General features: G+C 33.1%; 1 protein-coding gene across 2 annotated transcripts in view; it reads left to right on the top strand.

Moving 5' to 3' along the window:
- Positions 1 to 10000, top strand: part of Eip93F (Ecdysone-induced protein 93F) — a 436185-nt gene that overhangs the window by 395785 nt on the left and 30400 nt on the right. The gene's annotated exons all lie outside the window — the stretch shown is intronic.

Raw genomic sequence — 10000 nt, forward strand, 5'->3', positions numbered from 1 at the left:
TATATATATATATATATATATAATGTATGTATATGTGTATATATACATACATATATATATAAGTATGTATATATACTGTATATATATATATATATATATATATATATATATATATATATATATATATATATATATATATATATATATATATATATATATATATATACATACACACAGTAATCTAAGCTATAATGTTTTTTTTTTCCTACCAAGGAGTGGCATCATGAGATAAACAAAATAACTATCACCGCTCTATTCCTCCTTAGATCACCACATCACAGATGAATCCCTCGTGCAGTAAACTTCCACAGCATCCTTGCAACATCTTCTGCAACTAATTCTCATTTCACTCGTATTTTCACATCCCAAAAACTGTCCTTTCTCTGACGTCTCCAGTTTGTTCATCTGTAGGAGTTCCTTGAGGAACTTACTTAATAATAGGACACTTTTTTACCTTTTTAGATAACTGATGTGTCTGTATCGCTATTATTATTATTATTATTATTATTATTATTATTATTATTATTATTATTATTATTATTATTATTATTATTGTTGTAAATTATTATTATTAATATTATCATTATTATTATTATCATCTAAGCTACAACCCAGGTTAGAAAAGCAGAATGCTATCGGTCCATGGGCTCCATCAGTGAAAAATAGCCTAGTGAGGAAGGCAAATAAGAAAAGTAATAAACTACAGATGAAGTATTGAACAATTAAAAAAAAATTTAAGAACAGTAACATTGAATAAATCTTTCATATACAAATTATAAAAATTTTTAAAAACAGAAGAGAAATAACGTAAAATAATGTGCTCGGTGTACCCTCAAGCAAGAGAACTCTACCCCAAGAAAGTTGTAGACTAGAGTGAATTAAGTTTCAATGTGTTGTTACCTGCATTCCGTTTTTTTTTTTCTTTTTATTAATTAGCTTTAAGTTCTTTCCCTTATCAATTAAATACGATGATATTCAAGTGTTCACTTCAAGTTTATTGATAATCTGTTTACTTATATGAATTATTTGCTATTTCCTACCTTCATTTTCTTTTTTTGTTTTATTGTTATATTTATTTCGATGTTATTGGGATTTTGACTTGATCTGCATTAATGTAAATTTTGAATGATAACAAGAAAGAGTTTATTTATGCCAACTTCCTTTGCGACATCATTTTACGTCGCCATGAACATTGTTGTTGTTATTACAGTTTTTTGTTTCTGTAATTCTTCTTCTTCTTTTTCTTTATCTACGTCTTTTCCCACTTCTATGTGGGGTCGATGTTTCTGGTCAGCGTTCTCCATCTACCTCTGTCACACACCTCATCACCGGTTAATCCCTTTGATCGAAGGTCATCTTTGATACAGTCCATCCACCTTCGCTTTGGTCTCCCTCTCCTTCTCGTTCCCTGTACCTCCATTTCCATCACTCCCCTCCCAATATACTGTTCATCTCTTCTCATGACATGACCATACCACCTCAGTCTACTTTCTTGGATCTTATCTGATAGTTCTCTAACTCGTGTGGTACCCCTAATTACCTCATTCCGTATCTTATCTCTTCTTGTCACCCCACACATCCATCTCAACATTCTCATCTCTGCCACATCCATCTTCTTCTCTTCTGTCTTCTTTATTGCCCACGTCTCCGCTCCATACACCATTGCCGGTCTCACAACTGTCCTGTGTACATTACCTTTCAACTTAACCCCTATTTTCCTATCACATAGTACTCCACGCACTTCTTTCTAATTCTTCCATCTGTAATTGTCCATCCATTATGTACTGTGTGGGCGCATGTACCACACGTGTTCCATACACCCTGGTACACTGTTACGGTATTTTCTTTTTAGTGTATATCTCGCTCTGCACCTCACTGTTAACAGAGCCTTGTAGAGCCTGTCTTAGCAGGAACAGTTGTATTCACCTCGCCTCTCAATTATCACCAATTTCGCGAGCGAGCAGTAAGGTGATAACTGATAGGTGAATACAACTATTCATGCTAAGACAGGCTGTACAAGGTTCTCTTATCACCAATTGTTCTAGCGAGTATTATTATTATTATTATTAGCTAAGCTACAACCCTAGTTGGAAAAGCAAGATGCTATAAGCCCAAGGGTTCCAACAGGGAAAAATAGCCCAGTGAGGAAAGGAAATCAGGAAATAAATAAATGAGGAGAATAAATCAACAATATATCATTCTAAAAACAGTAACAACGTCAAAACAGATATGTCCTATATAAACTATTAGGTTAGGTGATAACTGATAGGTGAATACAACTATTCATGCTAAGACAGGCTGTACAAGGTTTTCTCATCACCAATTGTTCCAGCGAGTAGTTAGGTGATAACTGATAGGTGAATACAACTATTCATGCTAAAACAGGCTGTACAGGGTTCTCTTATCACCAATTGTTCTAGCGAGTAGATAAGCGAGCAAGCAGTTAGGTGATAACTGATAGGTGAATACAACTATTCATGCTAAGACAGGCTCTACAAGGTTCTCTCATCACCAATTGTTCTAACGAGTAGTTAGGTGATAACTGATAGGTGAATACAACTATTCATGCTAAGACAGGCTTTACAATGTTCTACCAACAGCTAGGTGTAGAGCGAGATATACAATACAAAATACCATTACAGTGTATGAAATACATGCGGTACAGTACAGATCACCTGTGAAGTAACGCATGATTCCTTTAACAATTCGTAAACGTCCCCTTGAAAGGAAAAATGCCAAGCGTTTTCTAAGTCTTTAAATATAAGCATAGGATTTGTCATTGCTACTGTTCTCCCCCTGTAAGATTAATAGTATTAATGCTATTGCCGTGGCTTAGTCATAACACCGGGAAGGAAGGTATACTGTAAGTCTTGCGTGGTATTACAGTACGGCATGACGCATACACTTGCAGAAGACACCAGGTGAAAGGGTTATGTTATTATACATTCTTATCATGCGTTGGACATCGATGGTTGATTGACACTATCGGGCCGGTCACGCTCCAGTCTCTGTTCGCTCCCGGTTCGGTCTAGGTACTGGGGTGTTCACACCTTCGGTCCGATCAGTGTCTTGGCAAAATTATAAATATAAAGAAGATAGCATAAATGTATAGGAATACTGTTCAGTGATACTAGGAAATGTATTTACGCAGCGAACATTGGTGTGTTATTGTACATACTGATTTTTTTTTATCATGACCGGACGAGACTGGAGCGAGAGCGGACCGGAGCGAGAGCGAACCGGAGCGAGAGCGAACCGGAGCGAGAGCGTACCGGAGTACCAGTGTGAATGCTTCCATTTAAATCATGTAACAATATTTGACCGGACCGTGATTGGAGCGAGAGCGGAGCGTGGCCGGACCGATATTGTGAATCAACTATAACGGGGTCATGGCAACTAGATTTGGAGTAGAAGATTGTTAACTCTAAAATTGAATTGTGAAGAGCAAGAGAAACATTGTCCATAATTTCCCCTATATAATAAAGAACAAGTATCTGACTGTGAACCGTATATATCATTATCATCATCTCTTTTTACGCCTATTGACGCAAAGGGCCTCGGTTAGATTTCGCCAGTCGTCTCTGTCCTGAGCTTTTAAACCAGTACTTCTCCATTCATCATCTCCTGGTTCCTCCAACTCTTCTAGTGCCCTGTGGAGCCCAGTTGAAAGTTTGATGAACTAATCTCTCTTGGGGAGCACGAAGAACATGACCAAACCATCTCCATCTACTCCCCACCATGATCTCATCCACATATGGCACTCGAGTAATCTCTCTTATAGTTTCATTTCTAGTCTTGCCTATCCTACCATTTGACTCCCAATATTCTTCTAAGGTCTTTGTTCTCAAATCTACTAAATATAATGTAAATTATATATATATTTGTATTATAAACTTTATATATATATATATATATATATATATATATATATATATATATATATATATATATATATATATATATATATTTATATATATATGTTTCCTCTTTTTTTAAAGTTTTTATTGTATATATATGAAATGTCTAATTTAATGCTGTTACTGTTCTTAAAATATTTTATTTAGATTGTTCATTACTTTTCTAGTAGTTTATTTTTGTCCTTGTTTCCTTTCCTCAATGATCTATTTCTACCTGTTGGAGCTCTTGGGCTTTTAGCATCCTGCTTCTCCAACTAGGCTTGTAGCTTGGCTTGTAATAATACATATATACAGTATATATATATATATATATATATATATATATATATATATATATATATATATATATATATATTTATATATATATATATATATTTATATATATATGTATGTGTGTATGATATATATATATATATATATATATATATATATATATATATATATATATATATATATATATATATATATATATATATATATATAACCTGAGATTATTATTATTATCATTATTATTATTATTGTTATTATTATTATTATTATTGTTATTATTATTATTATTATTATTATTATTATTATTATTATTATTATTATTATTATTGAGTACCAATTTGCTCCGGGAGGGGAATGTTTGTAACGAAAGCATTGGATATTTGTGTAATACAGCGAATCCGTTAATATGTATCCTACAGTTTTCCATGTTTTTACAATTCCGAATTCAGCTGTGAGTAGGAAAGGCCATCTAGCGAGGGCATCAGACCGAAAGGAAACCATTATTATTTTTTAAATGTTTTCATGTTTTTTTTTTCTATATATTTTTTTTTCCCCCGCTGAAACAACAGCTTCTGGATTGGTGAGGAAGAGATGGGCTTCACTGAGGGTTCATGAAATTTACACACAATGCTATATAGTCTCTCTCTCTCTCTCTCTCTCTCTCTCTCTCTCTCTCTCTCTCTCTCTCTCTCTCTCTCTCTCTCTCTCTTTGATTCGTCAGTCGAAAAGTGCATTTAGCAGTAGCTATAGTTTTTTACCCTTTCTGAGTCGGGATATGTTAACTATAGTCAATTCTTTATGGTGAGGCAGATTTACACCGACTTGCAGCTGTGCCCTTTAAGCTCGGGAAAAGTTTCCTGATCGCTGATTGGTTGGACAAGATCATTCTAACCAACCAGATAACAGGAGGCTTTTCCGAGCTAAAAGGGCATCGATGCGAGTCAGTGCAAAATGCGCCTCATTAAAAAAAAAAAAAAAAAAAAAAAAAATTGAGTATAGCTGTACTAGTCAGGGCCACCCATAGTAGGTTGGTATGCTGTGAGCGATTAGGCAGATATCTCCCACCGTCACCAATCCGCACTGGCCAGCGTGATGATGAAAACTAGCCAAACCCCAGACATGAATAAGGACATGTCTGAGGCCTTTGATACGCAGTGGAGTAGGAACGGATGCATTTGTTGTTGTGTTTGACACCTACTCCCCTTATTTAGGTATAACGAGTGTTTTTAACACACACTAGGCCTATATACATATATATATATATGTATATATATATATATATATATATATATATATATATATATATATATATATATATATAAATAAATATATATCTATATAAATATTTATATGTATATATATATTATGTATATATTTGTATATATATATATATATATATATATATATATATATATATATATATGTGTGTGTGTGTGTGTGTGTGTGTGTGTCTTATCATAATAGAGAGAATGGGGAGGAGAAATTGTGTTCAGAAAGGAAGTCGCAGAAAAGAAAATTTTTTTGGAAGGAACCACATGATATGAAAAAAGAAAAAAAAATCATTCAGCTCCATTAACTATTAACAAAAATATATCAGAATTGGCAAATTCCAATATATTTATACGCTGTCAATTTATGCCTCTATACTACTTGTATTGGAAGTAATTTTAACTATATAGTATTGCCATTACTTAAAACATTGTACAATTTTTAAATATGGAAAAAAAAAAATGTAGAAAAGCCATAGTCCTCATGTGTGGCTTCAAACATGAAAATAAACTCTAAAATCATGACGTGTTATCTTCTTTCGGTATAATGTACAACGGTTTAATACTTTTTCCTAATCATTTCGACCTAGAGGAACACAATTTTGTGTCAGGAATCTGCAATGCTCCGGTAATGTAGTCACCGTTTTCGTTCTCAAAGAAAACGTAATTTCCATTTTATTTTTACCTCTACCCTTTTTTCTTTTTTTTTTTAGTTAATCTAACTATCTTTGGTATATTACATCACTGCGACTTTTCCCATCCTTGAAATAAGGCAGATCTTTCTAATAGTTTCAAGCAGTTTACTAAATGACAGAACATATTGGTATATTGAAAAAAAAAATGGTTCATTAACCTCAACCACCACTTTTTTTTTTTTAATCCGTTCTCAACACGCCAACATACCCTAATAAAAAGGCTTGTTTTTGAATGGAAACTTTTTTTCCCAGCAGTTTGCAAAAGCTCTCTCTCTCTCTCTCTCTCTCTCTCTCTCTCTCTCTCTCTCTCTCTCTCTCTCTCCCAACGCAGGAGAAAAGTTGACTGGATTTTACCGCGTTAAATACCTGCTTATATAGCCACCTGTTTTTATGGTGGACACTACACTCTTAAAAATTCGCCATCATGAAAATTGAGCTTATATCAACTAGAATAGATTCACTCTATAGTCCGTTTCTTTTAGCGTGGCAGATTTGCACCGACTCGCAGCGGTGCCCTTTTAGCTCGGAAAAAGTTTCCTGATCGCCGATTGGTTAGAATTATCTTGTCCAACCAATCAGCGATCAGGAAACTTTTCCGAGCTAAAAGGGCACCGCTGCGAGTCGGTGCAAATCTGCTTCGCTAAAAGAAATGGACTATAGAATAGATTCACTCTAGTTTGGGACAGTTCATAAACACAGATTATTAATGATCTGTAATTAAGTGATGAGCGTTGCTAGATTAGTTAATTAACTTAATTAGAATGTCTCATTTGATCAGGTAATCAGCTAATCGCTCATATGAAAATGGCAGTGGCAGGTGGTACTTTGTCTCTCTCTCTCTCTCATCTCTCTCTCTCTCTCTCTCTCTCTCTCTCTCTCTCTCTCTCTCTAGTAGGGATAATAAACCAGGGCTGTTTGAATTCCAGTCACTCAATTACTTATCAAGAAATATTGTATTGTACATACGTATGTATGTGTGTGTTTGTGTGTGCGTGTGTATGTGAACCTGGTGGCAACACGCACTATTTCACATGATAGATATATAACCGAATTTCTTTTTATCATATATTTTTTTACATTTTCCTGTGATTTATTACACTAGCTATTTTTCCTCTATTTAACTCTCTAATACCATTTCAATCTCCTGTATCCCCAAAAGGATGAATATAACAGCGACCTGGTTTATTCATACTCTAAGACCATCCCCTGTTACGGGAATCAAGGGAAGGATATGGGTCTCACCCTAGACCTATCTGTAGGTCTTGGTCTCGCCCCTGTTTTGACGCTGTTACTGTTTTTAATATGATATATTGTTAATTTATTCTCATCATTTATTTATTTCCTTATTTCCTTTCCTCACTGGGCTATTTTTCCCTGTTGGAGGCCTTGGGCTTATAGCATCTTGCTTTTCCAACTAGGGTTGTAGCTTGGCTTGTAATAATAATAATGATAATAATAATAATAATAACAATGATTAATAGGAACCGTAGAATTCTACCTTTAAATTGTTGCACCTCCCTAAAGGTGGAAAAAAAGTTTGGTAGCGAGTCGGAAAGTTGAGTAAAACTCGCTGGAATGGGAGACAGTTGTCTCCACCAGGTTAATCCTGAAGTGAAGTTAGCTATTAGCTTCCGTCTTCTCTTCTGCTCTTAGAACCTTGGTGGTAAGATTGATAGCGACCTTGTCTTTCATTTGAAGAGAATGGGGTTCGATCCCAGTGTGAGGTAGAAATTAATTACTCTTTGAATACTGTATATATATATATATATATATATATATATATATATATATATATATATATATGTATATATATATACACACACAGGAATTCGTTTTTATTTGAACGTTATATATATAAATATATATATATATATATATATATATATATATATATATATATGTATATATAAATATATATTTATATATATGCACATATATATGTGTGTATATACACATATATATGTATATATACATAGATATATATATATATATATGCACATATATATATATATATATATATATATATATATATATATATATATATATATATATGGGGCATTATTCGGTAATAACAAATGCAATAAGAAAAAACATAGATTGGGATTTGAATGCCCAGGGAAAATTCCCGGAAGCTTCGCTGTCGATAAATATAGAAAAGTATCAGTGTTTGACAACGACTCGACTTTGCCGATCGTATTCCAGTGCTTCAGGATTAAAGGTCTAGTAGACTCTAGAGCCGAAATAGTCTAGTACTCTAGAGCAGAAATATTCTAGTACTCTAGAGCAGAAATAGAGTCTAGTAGACTCTAGATCAGAGATAGGAATCTCAGTGAGTGGTTTGGTATTTTTTTTTTGCTCCTCGTGTGTAGGATAATGACTGACTGTGAGTTTATGTAATTTCAAGTTTTTTTTCGATGCGTTTAACATTGTGGAAGTGTAATATAAGTATAACCATGTGTAGGAGTATGTTTGATAAGTGTAACCATGTGTAGAAGTATGTTTGATAAGTGTAACCATGTGTAGGAGTATGTTTGATGAGTGTAACCATGTGTAGAAGTATGTTTGATAAGTGTAACCATGTGTAGGACTATGTTTGGTAAGAGTAATCATGTGTAGGAGTATGTTTGGTAAGTGTAACCATGTCTAGGAGTATGTTTGATAAGTGTAACCATGTGTAGAAGCATTTTCTGATTATTTTTCAGATTGTATACCTTTACGTAGAAGTTCTTTTTCAATTAACTTAACTGCATTTTCATTTTGTATAATTGTAACTACTATACTCAATTTTTTTAATAAGGCGCATTTGTTTAATTAGTGTAACTTTGTATGAAGTTTTTTTTCTGTGAGTGGAATTTTGTATAGAAATTTTTTTTTATGTTACATTGTACAGATTTTTTTTTATTGAGTGAAACCTTGCAGAGGTCATTATGTAAGCGAGTATAACCTTGAGTACAAGGTGTAGCTCTTTATCCAATGAGCGTAACCTTGTGAAGTAATCTTTTATTTTACCAATGATTGAAAATCTGTTAAGAAGTCGTAGTTTCTCCAATGAGTTTTACATCGTGTAGAAGTTTATTCTTTCAATGCATGCAACCTTGTGTAAACAGAAAATAAATATGAAAATAATGTTTTGTAAAAGTTTTTTTTTTTTTCAATTATTTTATCTTTGTTTAACTTTTTTTCCAACAAGTGTTACATTTTGTAGAGTTACGTTGTACAGAAAGTCTAAAGTTCTTATTCAGTTAGTGTAACATATATATCGCTTTTTTTTTTTTAATGACTGTACCCGTAAGCCTGTTAAGTAGACGATTTAAGATGATTGATCTTAAGATAATTTCTAGTCATTACTTGTTATACAGTTTATTTCTTTATATCCTCTCCTTGCTGGGCTATTTTTCCCTGTTGGAGCCCCTAGGCTTATAACATTCTTCTTTTGAAACTAGAGTCATAGCTTAGCTAATAATAATAATAATAATAATAATAATAATAATAATAATAATAATCGAACAAAGATTATTAATATTTCTGATTATTAATCCTTTTGACGTCTCCCTTATCTAACTGGTCAACTCTTCATTTAATAACATTTATTAACAACAATAGCTGAAATGGCTGTTGTTGTTGTTTTTTTTTTCCTAGAACAGCACAGATCTTCATTTTCTTATGTGCTTTTGAATTGCTAGAAGGATAATTCAATTTCAGTGGATTTTGCTTCATTATTTCTTGAATTGAGAGAGAGAGAGAGAGAGAGAGAGAGAGAGAGAGAGAGAGAGAGAGAGAGAGAGAGAGAGAGAGAGATAGATGTTAGTTCCATAAAAAAGGTTTTTGAGTTTTATTATTTTAACTGAAG

This window comes from Palaemon carinicauda, chromosome 20, assembly GCF_036898095.1.
Source record: "Palaemon carinicauda isolate YSFRI2023 chromosome 20, ASM3689809v2, whole genome shotgun sequence".
Classification (NCBI taxonomy): Eukaryota; Metazoa; Arthropoda; class Malacostraca; order Decapoda; family Palaemonidae; genus Palaemon; species Palaemon carinicauda.